General features: G+C 33.6%; 1 pseudogene; it reads left to right on the plus strand.

Moving 5' to 3' along the window:
• Window positions 1–477: 477 nt before the first annotated feature.
• On the plus strand, window positions 478–3,535 carry LOC129881627 (uncharacterized; annotated as a pseudogene).
• The last annotated feature ends 11,286 nt before the right edge of the window (window positions 3,536–14,821 follow it).

Below are 14,821 nucleotides of genomic sequence, written 5' to 3' on the forward strand. Positions count from 1 at the left end.
AAAATGATAGTTCAAAGGTAGGTGCCCATAAATGTAGACTTTCTACATTTGCTGCATTTTGTTGAAGACAAAGGTGAGCTCAACTTTCAACAATTGCAGCAGTAGTTGTTGATTAAAAACTCATGGGATGGACCCCCACACATATAAATACCTTCAATAAGACTTGTATTTAAAGCTCCACTTCCAGCTTTCGTTCTTGGTCTTGTCTCCGTTTGAGATCATTGCTCCAGCAAGTTTAGGAATTCATACCTGTTACACTAGTGAATATAAGAAGAATATGTAAATTTATATTGTTAAATGACAAAGAATTTTAATTCATTGTGTTACTTATATATGTGTTTGCACTTCTGTAAACCTTTACCCTAAATAAAAGTGACAATCAAGTCCAAATTTTGCATTGAGAAAGAAATGGTTTAATCATCAAGTAACTTCAAAGTATGAAAATATGCGCTGACAATTTTTTATTAAACCAGAAATAGGGAAAAAAAAGACTTTCCAGTTATGAGAGGGTGGATTTATAAATAAAATAGTGGTAGTAGTAATAAATAATGTCAAACTTAGAAAGGGGAGTTGGTTGCATACTTGGATTCCTTTCCCGCGCACTCTCTGTCTCTCTAATTTTCCATCTCCCTCTTCCCAAACGACATTGCGCTCTAATAATAAATAAATCCAATCCAATTTGGTGGTAAAGGAAGTGAAGATGGCGTACAAACGAAGGAAAGGGATGAGCAAATTGTCAACTTTCAGGGAGGAGAACATTTTCCATCCACCTCCCGACGAGGATGAGAATGAGAATGAGAATGAGGATGAGGGAGAGGATTCGTTTTCTTCGTCAACTCTGGCCGCTGAAGCTATTAGACCCTCCTCCGTTCATCACGACTCTTCGCTCTCCTCCAATTTTGCACATCCGGTCAGATCCGCTATTGAATTTGCTTCATATGTGACTTCCCTTTACCCCAAATAACTCAAACTTTGTAACTTATACTCTTTCCTTAGTTGTGCAAACCAATACACACGAGTAGACTACTTATTGCATATACTGTTAACCTGCAATGAAATCACCTCTCATCATAAAGTAAAAGTTTCACTTTAGAGAACCGCTGTTTCCAATATATATATATATATATATAAACCAACTCTTACCTGTGCACATTCTGATTTTTAATATAATATTGAACTTGATATGTAATGCAATATTTCTCTGTTTGGTTGTGAATCTCCATAAGCATTTTGACAACTTATTTCTCTGTTTTGATTTTCATGTGCAATTTGCTTGGGAAATTAGGTTGTTCCTTCCTATGAATATACATCACTGTCAAGTTCCACTAAAGCAGGTGGTTTTTGGGGAGTTCTGGCAAGGAAAGCTAAAGCAATTCTTGAAGATGACAATATTACCCAGAAATTTGAGAACCAGATCTCCAAAAGAAAACCAGGTGATCATTAACAACCATAAGCTGAAGCAGGAATATAACAACTACTCTCTCCCATTTATCTAAGGGAACGCTTCTGTAAACTCTTCATGCTTATGTTATGAACTTTTGATCTAACTTTCCAACATCTTTCTCAATATTCAATTTTATCAGCAATATCAAAACCCTAACGTGTCTAGAAAAGTGGATAACCCTAAACTGCGGAAAGGCCAGGATGCACTCACATCTTATTTGAACAACATTGGTGATACCATTGGAGGTATAATGAGTACATTCACTTCTTTGCAAGAAAGCTCATATGAAATCTGTCAAAGATTGTTAACTGTTGTATTTCCATGTCCATTCATTGTCTAACGTGACTTCTACACTATATTATACTTTTCCTACTTTCCTGAAAATGTTTTATCTCCACTATGTATGTGTTATATATATAAATAAACAGTTTATTTGGAAATTATCTCATCTCTTTTTGCTCTATTGTGCCTAAGAATGAGGATCATGACTCAGTTTGTCTTCTAATGCAAGTTGATTTTCACAATAATAACTTATAGTGTATGTGATTTCCTAATCAGGTAAGTGCTTCTTCAACATAGTTTTTTCTTGAACCTCAGGAGGGACGTACAATTGTTGAGAACAAGACCGCTGACATTATTCAAGAAACACGCAAACTGCAGATGAGGAGAAAAGGTAAGAACTCTGAGGAGCAAATTCATATCTCTAGTCTAAATAGCCAATGGCAGCAATCCTTAAGACAAACTAAATCATGAAGATCAACTAAAGGCATCTCATGATGTAAGTTGGAAATTTGTTATAATGTTTTTCTTTCTTATCTAGAATTAAGGCCATAAATATCCAGAGAGAATGCTTTCCCAAATTTCAAGTCTACTTCAGAATTGTAGTTCAAAATCTGAACTGTGCAACATTCTGTTGTACTTTTTGTAAGTAGAAGTGTCCTCTTGACTAACTAATTAATGCATTAGAATGCTGTAACAACAATAATTACGAGAAGAAGAATTTTTTAAAAAGAAAAATTAAGCATGAGTTTTGAAGAGATCATTTGAGCAAAGTACAAATATAGAGCTACTTTTCTCAGGTAACATATTCTTGCATTCATATATTAGCAGTACGTAGTTCACCGGATTACCCTCAATACTAAAATTTGACTCAACGGAATGAAATCTCACGGGTTCTTATGTATCTCACATATTGTGTGTGGTTTTACTGTGACCTTAGTTAATATCTCCTTACTGGTGATGAAGTGCATCATTGGCCTGTATTCTGGATTTCAGGTGGCAATGGCAACTGCTGCTAAAGCGAAGCTGCTTCTACGAGAGCTGTAAACTGTTAAAGCAGATCTTGCTTTTGCAAAACATAGATGTTGTCAGCTCGAAAAAGAAAATAAAATACTTCGAGAGTCTTGTGAAAAGGGAGACAATCCTGTAGATGATGACATGGTAATCCTCCACCTACTTGTACAAGTGTAATATGCATGCATTTTCATGTAAGGTTATCCTATTATGGATCTGAAATTGCAGATACGGTTTCAACTTGAGACACTATTAGCAGAGATTGTGAAGTATCACCAATTAACTATGGAAGATGTTGTGTATCTGGATGAAGGCATTGAAGAAGTAACACAAGTGTACCCGATCTCAAGGATGCTTTCTACACCCCCTCCAACACTTGCATCCCCCATAATATCCCGCAGCCTCTCACTGACACCCCAAGATGTTTCTAAGAATGAAGCCACACCAACTTCCGCAGGGGAACATTTGATAAGTCAATGATTTGCTGCTGAATTGTGACTCCCCAGTTTATATTGTGTAGTATTATACCACTTTTTTTCTTCTTTGGTTTTTCTGACCAGAATTTTGTTTCTTCTTTTGATTGTTTAATTCTTCTATTTTTTTTTCAAATCCTGTAATTTTTGGGGAATAGAAAAGACATTTGGAAAAAGGTCTCCTTGCGTTCTCCTTCTTTTTCTGGTCTGTTTTTGAGTGTTTTAGTTCTTTTTCATGTATTGATTGAGACCTTTTATGTTAAAATAGATTAGTTCTCTATACGCCGGCGAATAGAGAGCATTATGTTTTCAAGGAATTGTTAAATCGGATGGGGTAAAATCTAAAGTCATATTCCCGCACGTGTTTCACACAATTATATATACTAGTTTAGTGTACCTATTTTGCACGTGTATCTCACGTTTAATGTTAAAATAAATGTAATATTTGCTTAAATGATGGAATAATATTATTTACATCACTTCTGAAGATGCAAATATGATGAATTTCGTTAGTATTTGTATCTCACTTGACGACTTTTTACAAATGATGCTTTGTTGGCTTATGCTTTCTTTTGGCCTAATGTTGCATTATTATTAGTAAAATTTTATTATTCATTGTCTCATTGATAATTCTTTTGAGAGTGCAACATAGATTTGTTCATACAACATATCATGTTGGAGTTTCATACTTTTCTAATAAAAGTACAGATAAAGTTTTTAATTTATAGCAAAAAAATTATAATATAAAAAAACACGCAAAATTAGATTAACCAATAATAAAATAAAAATAATGTCTCACATTTTCTGTATCCTAAATCTAAAAACTGAAAAATTTTATAGGTAGAATAGATCATCACCCCCTAATCTTGTTGACTTTTATTTGGTGTACACCTAAAATTTATGTTGGCTTAACTACCCCCTCAACTTAGTAATTTGATAGTCGCGGCCCCTCTAAATGCTAGCAACTCATGGATGTGTAATACACGCGCTGCCACATGAATTATTTTATCCATGTGGCTTTTTTTAGAATAAAATATATATTTTTACCTTTTTAAGTTTATTAATTATTTAATCATCTTTTCAAGGCTAATTTTGTATTAAAGAAATTGAAACAATGATATTTTGACTATATTTTTTTTATTTGGCTAAAGATAATGATATTTTAATCAAGACCAGGGAAAAAAGAAATACACAATTAGAAAGAATAATTGTTGTATCGAAAGAAGAACTAAATAAAATTTCAACAAAATATTTTATTTATTTGGCCCAAAAAAGGAACAATGCACAATTGTAATAAATAAACTTTGCACGAAAAAAATACACAATTTTTTTATAGAAAATATCTGTTTGAATTTCTTTATTTTGGCTAAACCTTCACTTAATATGGATAAAATAAATAAAGTTCCAACTAAATTTTGTAAATTTGGGTCTTGAAAAATAAGAGAAATATATATCAACAAATAATCATTGCATCTGAAAAAGAATTAAAATACATTCAGAATAAAATATGCAATGTATATTAAGAAAAAATATAGAGAAATACAATTGAAATAAATAAATCATTATATTGATTATGTGGCATTTAATAGTTGAAAATACCACTTGGAAGCTGTTTTTTTTTCTTCCCTCTCACGCGATTAAAGGAGAGTGCATTCACTCTCTTTGCCACATTAGCATCTAGGGAGGCCGCAACTAGCAAATTACCAAATTGAAGGGTGGGGGGGGGGGGGTAATTAAGCCAACACAAAGTTTAGGTGTACACCAAATAAAAGTCAACAAGTTTAGGGGGGTTCTGATCTATTCTGCCAAAATTATAATGATTTCAACTTTTTTTGTCACCGCCCCAATCACCTTTTTTTTTCTACTAAATTTTAATTTGGGTTAGATAAAGGATCAAGAATAAACTCACTTCTTTATGAACTAAAATCCAAGTAGAAGAAGGATACGAATCTTTGTGTTTTTAAATATATATATATATATATATATATATATATATATATATATTTGATCCACATTATTTTGTGGCTTTAAGAAATCTAACTATTAGTTGACTTAACATAAATTATTCGTGCTTTTATAGTGACAAATATAAAAAATAAATAATTTATGGGCTTACCCTTTAAACACTCTTTGAGTTGTATCATTCAATTAAACTTTGGTGGTAATATTCTTCCTCATTCATCAAAACACTATTACTTATATCAATAAATTGTAATGTTTATTGTAGATCTTCGTTATTGAGGTGTATGTAATCAAGAGGTTAGGCCTTTTGATCACACATATTGTAGCTTACGTGATACCAGTGATTAATTGGTGAGAATTAAAAAAGAAATATAAATGGCAAGGAATGAAAAATCAGGGTGAAATTAAGAAAACAAAACAGAACAGAAAAATAGAAAAAAACAACATGTAAAGCTAATATTACATATAATATTGCTAATTGTTATGACCATACTACCGTCATACAAGATGTGCGTAAAAAGTGCACAACAATATGACTTTAGCCGGTATATATAGCGAATATTTAAGACTTCACCAATTCAAATTACTTTCAACTTTGGAGATTATATGATACACATAAATCTTGTTTGGATAAATTTTATATGCAGATCTTAGCTTATTTTTGTGGGACCCTTGTTTCAAAGAAAAATAGTCCAAAATCATTCAAAAATATAATTAAAGAAAACATGTAAAACTAATAGTACATATAATATTGCTAGTTGTTATGACCTTACTACCGACATACGTGATGTGCGTAAAAAGTGCACAAGAATATAACTTTAGCCGGTATATATAATGAATATTTAAAACTTCACCAATTAAAATTGCTATCAACATTAGAGACTGCATGATACACATAAATCTTGTTTAGGTAAATTTTATATGCAGATCTTAGCTTATCTTAGATTATTTTTGTAAGACCCTCAATTCAAAGAAAAATATGTAATGACCCTCCAGGTCATGTTTGAATTTAAGCATTCATTCCGTCATTTATAGTGTTCCTATAGCGACCCCAAGTCATTTATGACTTGTTGGTGCTGACTGTTCAGTTGCCTAATTGTTCGTTTGGGTTTTAGGTCCGTTTCTCTATTTTCGAGCTTTTATAACTTGAAAAGTTGACTCTGGTCATCACTTTAGGAAAAAACCTCAGAATAAAATTCTGATAATTCCATCAGCTCCGGAATGACCAATTTAGGCTAGTAGCATGTTGACATGAGTATCGAGGCAATCAGTACGAGTTTAGGACCATTTGACATTTTTGGCTTTGAAATTTGGCCTATAGTTGACTTTGGTCAACATTCTTTGAAAATGCGCTCGAATAAAAATTTCGACAGCACAAATAACTCTAAAATGTCGAGTTTGATCTAGAATGACCCTTCGTTCGCTTCTCGAGGTTTCCGATCTAATCTCGAGGTCTGTTGCGGAAATAGGCTCAAAATGGCACTTTTGTGTGTGAACACTTTTTGTTAAAATGACCTTATATGGGAATTTCGAATGCACCATTGAGTTTGAAACCTTGAATTTGGTGGGGTAGCATATCTCATTTGTGCGCACGGGGTTCCAAACGAATCCCGAATACCCCGTCGGAGGTTTTGGCATGCTAAGCTTGTTTTTGCACCAGCTGTATCTAGTGCCGTCGCTTAAGCAGCCAGGAGATCACTAAAGCGACCAGCCATTTGGGCGGGTATTGCTAAAGCGACTAATCTCTTAAGCGACTAATCTCTTAAGCGACCAGGTGTCGCTAAAGTGACTGGTCTCTTAAGAGACCAGGCATCGCTAAAGCAATGCCCGCCTTTTAAGTGGGTGTCGCTTAAGCGATCGCTGGGTGGTCGCTAAAGCGACACCCGAGGGTCGTTCTTAAGACTCGTTTTTCAGATTTTAAATTCAAATTTCAAGAATTGAAGAAGAAAACCAAGACATAGAATGTACGAGTATGTAAAATGGAAAGAAGGAAATCACATCAAGATAATCAACTCAAGGGACTTGACTCTAAAAATAACTCAACTAAATAAAGCATGCAATGTAATGAAATAATGCCTTAAAAGATATGCAATAATAATATCACTCAATATAATAAAAATAGTACTTTTATTTATTAGAGAGATTCTCTAACCGAAAACCATCACTTATGTGCTAGTGATGATATAACAAAGAGGTGTCACTATCATATCCGTCCAATACTTTGCCAGGATAAAGGACATCACATTATCCCTGGATCCATATAAAGAGTCCTCTTTTTGGACAATAAGGAGTCGCCCGAATGAATGACACGATCCTATCCTACGCTGGCTACGTAGTATTTGGGAAAACATTATTATGATCATATACATATACATCAAGTGAGTGAAATACACAAAATACATCTCATCCTCATTGGACTTTTACATTGATTCACATCCTCTTCCTCTTCTTAACTCATCATCTCTTTTTTTAGATATAGGTACGTCTCATCTCACTATGCATTTGAACATATCCATCAATTTCTCAAAATATAGAATTTAAAATGTATAAAACTCATGTTAGAAAAAGGCATCAATAGACTCCTTCAAACTCAACATCATGCTCAGCTCATCATTTATTTAGTATGAAAAATCATTATGCTTCTAGCATCAATTATGCATAAGATGTTTAAATGTGAAACTCAACTAGAGCTCATATGAATGCAATCATGAACCCTTAACCGCGAACATTGACTCATCAAGTATAATTATATATACATAATAGAACATCAACAAAGGAGTATGAAATTACATAAAGAATTCACTTTGATTGAATTGGAAACTCAAACTCATAATTCAATTTATTTTCGGTACATGTAGGACACGAGGAAGAAATTAGTCTAACATTATGATAGCATTACATACCTGGAACGAAGATTATCTCATCGAAAATCAAAAACTTTGCTTGAAATCCTAGAACCATAGCTCTTCTACTTCTCTCCAATCCTTTTTCTCAAATATTCTAAGTGTTAATGAGAGAAAATACCCATTGAGTACTGATAAGGGCTAAATTTAGTCCAAAATGGCTGGGGTTATGTTTGGGAAAGGTGGGGAAAAGATGGAAATACTCTCATTAAAATGGATTGGGTTGTCTACGGGCATCTTTCTATAGACCGTAGGAGCTTCTATGGGCCATAGGGGACTGTTCATAGAATCCAGTCCACAACTTGGAATTTTTGGAAATTTCCCTTCATGGATCTATGACCACCTTCTAGGGTTGTAGACCCTTCGATGAATCGTCCTGCTAAATCATAGGAATGGTTCTGAGAGGATCTTTGAAGGTGTCACTTCCTATGGCTTGTTCATGGACTTACGAGTCGTAGGCTAGGTCATAAGAAGGGACTTAAAGGCTGAATTTTTGGCTAAATATAAAAGGGTTCTATGACCACCTCCTACAGGTTATAGGATGCTCGACGGCTCATCCTAGCAACTCGTAGGGACAGTCCTGCATACCTAGTTTCAGAGTCTCTAAAACTTTTCCTACGGATACCATCTATGGCCTGTAGGAACTCCTACGGTCTGTAGAGGCCATCTGTAAGAAAGGTCCTAAGAGCTCAAATTTTGACAAGGAAAGGAGTGACCTACGAGCCCTACCTACAACCCTTAACTCCTCTTACGGTCCCGTAGGTACTGCTCGTGAGGGATTGACCAATTCACTTCCTCAACTTTTATGAGATGGTTTTCCTGGCTCATGGACTTGGTCTAGGCTAAAATAGTACCGGTTGTTACAATACAGGAAAATACACTTTAAACAATAAGGTAGAGAAAAAATGAACTACATTATATATAAGAATGATAATAAAAAACAATTATTTGTAATAAATTAACAATTACATATATATTTATTTTGATAGAATAAAATGAAAGTGATCTACCAAGAGGATAAGAAGAAGATAGTTTTACCACTAACTCAGTATACCTAAAAATACAATAAACAACATAATTTATATCATAATAACAATAAAAACGAAAAAAGTAAATGTAAAAAAAGAATCATACTTTACCCTAAATTAATTCACAATCATAATTTAATTTAGTAATGTACTAGTATTCCAAATATACAAAGCTCAGGTGGAAAAGGAGCTTTGGAGAAGGTGATTCCTGAAGTAAAGCAATGTGTTCGACACCAACTATTGAATCTTCGCAACAATCAACTAATAAAGAAAGGTATTATACTAGCGGATTTGAAAACAATTCTAGAATAGAAGTCATCCTCAAACAATTATCTTGCGCACATGTGACTCCAATTGTCTTGCCAATTCCTCTCACGACATTGAAAACTTTGCTTCTTGATATATTAGTCATTCATAAACGTAGGATTGAATAGTGCTACTATCCCTAAATAGCAGTAAATACATTACATATTGGTTGAGTTTTGTGATCATGATTTAATTATTATTGTATCATTATTTGGATGTCTCTTAGTTGTTCAAATTTTTAAGTGCTAAATTCCATAGGTATATGTTACAACTCATCCTAGGGCCTAGTCATAACACGACGATTGAAACCCCAAAGGGCTCCAACCAAGCCTTTTGTACATATCATAAGCATACATAAGGTAAAGAAAAAGCAAAAACATCATAAGAGAGTCTAAACTATGAATAGAAATTTAAGAACGTCACATAAAAAACATAAACTCAAAATGTTTGTCCAACTAGATGCCTCTACTCATGAATATGGGCGGAGGCTAAGACATGTCCCTAGCTCACCTTCAATATGAAATATAGTAAAAGTATTTGAAAGCAATACCTAACTCAATAACTAGTCTCCGATAAATAAGGACTCACCACAAACACCACTGGATAGGAAAGCTTAACTAGCCACGTAGATGAGTATGATTTTCAACCTTAATCCCTACATTATGAGACAATGTAGGCAAAAATATGCATTAGTACATTGGAATATACTAAGTATGAGGGAGTGACATGCAATATAAATCATGGAATGCAATGGTCAAGTAAATCACATGATAAGATGAGGTAAGTAAAGTCATGAGAAAATCATATTGACCAAAGCATTTAAAAAACATAATTTAAAATCATAGCATACATAAGAGATCATACATATGTGGGATAGGAACCATAATCGATAATAAGACCATGTGAGCTATAACATGGAATCCTGTTGTCTCCCCATACAACGAACAAAAATGGCAATCTACTTGCGAAGGTAGACTCTACCCCGTTAGGTGGGTCATACATACGCTATATGTGGATCCAATAGTTAGGCCGTGAAGGCAACCTATGGTGGAACGTAGTTTATGGGACATGAGGTTGCTACTAAGACTTTTGGTAGGGTCCCCACCTGAAGTCCACTCGATGCTAAGTCAAATTCCACAGAATACATGCATAGAATAGAAATCATAATTACATATATCATAGTCATGATCATAGGTTTGAAATCATAGAGTAGCTCATTTTCATAATATACTTGTAATGTGAGACTTGTCCATTCATCATTACAATCATATTTGTATAATTTATATCATTAGGCCTTAGGTCACCACATAGGGCCCTAAGTCACCTTTTAGGACTTAGGTCACCACATAGGGCCCTAAGTCACCTTACTTTATAACTTGCATGAGATTTATACCTTGAACTTAGAGTAGAACTCAATTGCATAATCAATTGACTTTGAAAATCATGTAATTGACTTAAAAATATATATGATCATAAACTTTATATCAGCCCATACATAATTCGTATAGATAATATCCCTTGGAAGTATAATTTAAAATACTCATAATTTACATCATGAACCCTAGAGATCAAAATAGGAGAATTTATGGAAAAACTCTTCAATTTAATGCAATAACCATCAATTTATATCAACATAGACTCAGGATCATACTTTGAATCATAATTCATGCAATAGGAATAGAGATCATAAAACCCATAAAATACCATACTTTAATTTGATAGAAAACCTTGAGAAATTGATTGGGCTTCATGGATGAAAGAATCCATGAATCAATACCCATATACCATAAGTGAGAAAACTAAATAATTTGGAAGAACTTGAGAGTTTTGATGGAGAGCTTGAGTGAATTTACTTGAAGTCTTCAATGGAGCCCTTGAAAGTCTTTTGTAGAGAGAGAAATATTTAAGTAGGTGAATTGTAGAAGAATGAATAGAATTAGAGGTTTAGGTTAATTTATAAAGTTGGATTAGGTCGTAAAAATGTCTAGGTTCATTAGCTAACAATTAGGGAAAAGTATAAAGTGCCCTTGCTAAAAACTAAATTCGGTCAGAAAACCATCACCAGGTTCGCTACGTGGAGGCGAGCAAGTCTGTGATGCGGACTTGCCGTGCACCTTATTGGTTTGCACAGTTCCTTTGAGAAATCAATCTTTTGATCTACGGGTCCTGAAAATCCACCGAGACTATTTTCCGTAGGTTTTGACCCCTTGATCGATATTCCAAACTTCAATTTTCCAAAAAGATTAAGGATAATGCATTATATGAGCGGCTTATTCCCAAGGCATTTTAAGGCACTTATGGGCATTTTTAGGGACATTACAGTATGCTCAAGTCTGTAATTATTTTATTTCTTCATTTTAGGTTTATCTAAAATATGATTTATAATGGACTCTTTTATGGGATATTCAAAATCATAAGCCAAAGGAGATATTGACAATGTATTTTATCAATCTCGGTCGATGTATGTATTTGTTAAACAAAAGAAAAGTTTCACGTCTATTTATTTATTTGATAAATTTGCACATTCGAATTATTTTTTATCTATCTTTTCTTAATGATTTTTAACTTAAGTACTGCAACACGTAGGTACTAATACTTGTAAAAAAATCTGGAACAAAAACAATGGTATGTGTACCTTAAACTTGCAGCGGAATGTGTTGAATTTGCTACCAACTCGAAACAGCTCCAAGGTCGATTTTGTCCCTGAAAACCGACTGTAATTATCACAAACTGTCTTCTTAGTGTGTTGATTGAATTCTGAAATAAGGGTATATTTTCTTTTCTATGGTTTATTTTTTTTTTGTCTTTTAACGTGCTTTTCAATTAAAGTGGAAGACTACTTTTATAAGGAGAGGTTGAATAATTACAATGTAATTTTTCCTCTTCTTTTCAAAAAAGAGGGGTTGAATAGTCACAATGTAACTGTTCCATTTTCTTTTTTAAAAATCAGAATGATTCTTTAATTAATTGTTTTCAAAAATAAATAATATATTGGGTTGGATAAGGTCGGATCCGGTCGAGTCGGTCCACTAGGAGACCCATGACCCTAGACTTACATATCCCACTTTATACATGGTAGACAAGACCTAAGCCAATACAACATCAACTAGAACATAATTCGTTCGACAAATAGTTTGTGTGACCTATGAACATCAAGAGCTTACCTTTAAGGTTTTATAAGACCCACATAGGAATTCAATCACATGTGGAAAGAATTCTCTACTAATATAAGGATATTTTTTACTCGCTATACCCCAGACTTCATTCACTACTCCAGTAGTTACTTATTTGATCCCTAATCCTCTTAAAGTAGGGAACTCGAGTTCATATTAAACTTTATATACACAATTACACTCAACACCTATATGATTAGTGTAATAGTCGACTTGTGTATGTAAGTTATATTATTTACTTTAATCATCTTCCCTTTCTACTCAAATATATCTATTCTAATTCAATTACTTTCCTAGACACCCACTGCACTGCCGAATCATTCATGGATATTAGACATATGCTAAAGTAGCAACATTGATTGAAACTTCAAGAACTAGTAAAAGGTCAGAGGGTATTCCAAAGAAAATTTAATTTAACTTTTTGGGGTCTCACACAATGAAGTAGCAGGGAACCATTCTTTTATTAACCCATTGATCGATTCACACACGTGGTGTAAACACGTGCTATGATTTTTTTCACTTTTATTGGTGCAAGTTTTTCATTCTTTTAATTATTCAACATCTTACAGAACTTGGTCTAGATACTTTTAGATGTGTAACCATTGTTTCTCTCTTTAATGATCCTCAAAATCACCTTCTTAGTGAGACTCTTTTCTGGTTTATAAAAAATTCCATAACATCATAGTGGAAATCTGTTATATCCCCTACTTTTGTAGATTGGAACAAGTTTAAGCTCATCTAAAGCTGTCATGTGATCTATGTTATCCATGACGTTATCGAATGATCCTAAGGAGGGGAGAATGTAATGCTCCATATTTTGCATAGACTAGTTCTTTATGAGTAGTGATGGTTTGAAATAGGGTTGGGAAGGATTTGAAAAGTGTTCGAGGCCAATTGTTATAGTAATCGACCTATTTGCTTAAGCTACTAGTTTGGATGTCTTACATAATTAAGCTACTTGGTTACACGTCTAGCTTAAGTAGCAAGGATCACACATGTTCTTAAGGTAAGACTAATTGCTAACCTACTAAAGAGAACAAGTAGGTGATGCATCTACTTCAAGTAGGTGATGCACCTACTTAGAATATGTGGACTATATTTTAAATGAAAAGGGCAAGTAGGTGATGCAACTACTTATAAACTTGTGGCAGGAATTAAGGAGGTGATGCACCTACTTTCTTAAAGTAATGGACAAGATTATTCTGGGATACGAGATAGAGATTTTTATTCCCAATTTTAATTAATACATGAATTGCTTATAAATTTTAATTGGTATAGAAATATTAATGGAAATTTGAGATTAATTTACCATGATTATATTATTAAGTGGGGATTAGTGATTAATTATGATTAATTAAGTTAAGTAGACCATTAAGTGGGCCCCACAACATATGGCTAAATATAATTGGCTCATGGATGATAGTGGGACTCATGTCAGGGGATGGACATATGTCAACCACATGAACAACATATATAAGTTAAATGGATTATTCATGTTTCATAATTCAACTTCTACAATTTATGGAATTAGAGAAATAGGAGAGAGACTCTCGGCCATGGCCATGGCAACAACTCTAAGCTCATGGCCATGTCATCCCATCAACCCTAAATGAACAAGGAAAAGGATTATCTTGAGAGGAAAAGGGAAGCAACGTAGGAACTCTATTGTTGAGCAACAACAATTTTCCTTTGAAGCAAGGAAACATTGGCAGCAACCAAATCCAATTAGTATACTCTATTTTAAGGAAGTTGTTCATGTCTTTGAAAGGGAATTTTGAAGGTCATGGTAACGTGAATTGATTATTTGGGGTAACAAGAACACTTTTGATTTAATTCACTAAATTCAGTAAATTAAGGAGACAAGTTGTTATGGTAAGATTTAATCCTTTTTTATGTGATTTAGAGGCGGTTTGGACTTGCTGTAACTTGGTAAATATGAATTGAATCCATGGAATTATATATGTTGATGTTGAAGTATTGTTAGGCCATGTAAATGGGCCATTTTATTTAAAATTAGTGAACTGATTTGAATTAACATTTTGGTTATTGTTGTCATAGATTATGTGATGAGAATAAAGGAATTAAATAGTTAAAGTTGAAGTTGTAATTATTTGTGGGCAGTTGTAGAAGTAAATATGATGTTAATGTAATGTTCTTGCATATAAGAGGGTGATGTTGTTAACATGTGGTTGCTGGTATAGTTCATAAAATTGGATGAAAATAATGTGCTAAGGAATGT

The sequence above is a fragment of the Solanum dulcamara genome, chromosome 3, assembly GCF_947179165.1.
Source record: "Solanum dulcamara chromosome 3, daSolDulc1.2, whole genome shotgun sequence".
NCBI classification, from domain to species: Eukaryota; Viridiplantae; Streptophyta; class Magnoliopsida; order Solanales; family Solanaceae; genus Solanum; species Solanum dulcamara.